Consider the following 1,530-nt stretch of genomic DNA (forward strand, 5'->3'; position numbering starts at 1 on the left):
ATTGTTACTGAGGGCCACAGAACCGTTACTTAGGGCCACAGAAACGTTAATCAGGGACACAGAATTGTTACTGAGGGCCACAGAACCGTTACTTAGGGCCACATAAACGTTAATCAGGGACACAGAATTGTTACTAAGGGCCACAGAACCGTTACTTAGGGCTACAGAATTGTTACTCACGGACAGACACAGAATTGTTTCTTGAGGGACACAGAATTGTTACTGAGGGCCACAGAACCGTTACTTAGGGCCACAGAAACGTTAATCAGGGACACAGAATTGTTACTGAGGGCCACAGAACCGTTACTTAGGGCCACGTAAACGTTAATCAGGGACAGACACAGAATTGTTACTGAGGGACACAGAGTTATTACTGAGGGACACAGAATTGTTACTGAGGGCCACAGAACCGTTACTTAGGGCCACAGAATTGTTACTTAGGGACACAGAATTGTTACTGAGGGCCACAGAACCGTTACTTAGGGCCACAGAATTGTTACTTAGGGACACAGAATTGTTACTGAGGGCCACAGAACCGTTACTTAGGGCCACAGATTTGTTACTTAGGGACACAGAATTGTTACTGAGGGCCACAGAACTGTTACTTAGGGCCACAGAATTGTTACTCGGACAGACACAGAATTGTTACTCAGGGACACAGAATTGTTACTGAGGGCCACAGAACCGTTACTTAGGGCCACAGAATTGTTACTCAGGGACACAGAATTGTTACTGAGGGCCACAGAACTGTTACTTAGGGCCACAGAATTGTTACTCAGGGACACTGAATTGTTACTGAGGGCCACAGAACTGTTACTTAGGGCAACAGAATTGTTACTCGGACAGACACAGAATTGTTACTCAGGGACACAGAATTGTTACTGAGGGCCACAGAACCGTTACTTAGGGCCACAGAATTGTTACTCAGGGACACAGAATTGTTACTGAGGGCCACAGAACTGTTACTTAGGGCCACAGAATTGTTACTCAGGGACACAGAATTGTTACTGAGGGCCACAGAACTGTTACTTAGGGCCACAGAAAGGTTACTCAGGGACACAGAATTGTTACTGAGGGCCACAGAACTGTTACTTAGGGCCACAGAATTGTTACTCGGACAGACACAGAATTGTTACTCAGGGACACAGAATTGTTACTGAGGGCCACAGAACCGTTACTTAGGGCCACATAAACGTTAATCAGGGACACAGAATTGTTACTGAGGGCCACAGAACCGTTACTTAGGGCCACATAATTGTTACTCAGGGACAGACACAGAATTGTTACTGAGGGACACAGAATTGTTACTGAGGGCCACAGAACCGTTACTTAGGGCCACAGAATTGTTACTCAGGGACAGACACAGAATTGTTACTCAGGGACACAGAATTGTTACTCAGGGACACAGAATCGTTGAATTAAAGAGTATGTCAGACAACATGCAGAGGAGTGGCAGAGGAGGCAATGTTTTAGGAGCGAGCAGACGTGGCAGCAGAGGAAGGGGTCGAGGCAGCACTATTCGCAGCCAGA

This window comes from Staurois parvus, unplaced genomic scaffold, assembly GCF_062004578.1.
Source record: "Staurois parvus isolate SC_StPar_1 unplaced genomic scaffold, SC_StPar_1.0 ptg000470l, whole genome shotgun sequence".
Taxonomy (NCBI): Eukaryota; Metazoa; Chordata; class Amphibia; order Anura; family Ranidae; genus Staurois; species Staurois parvus.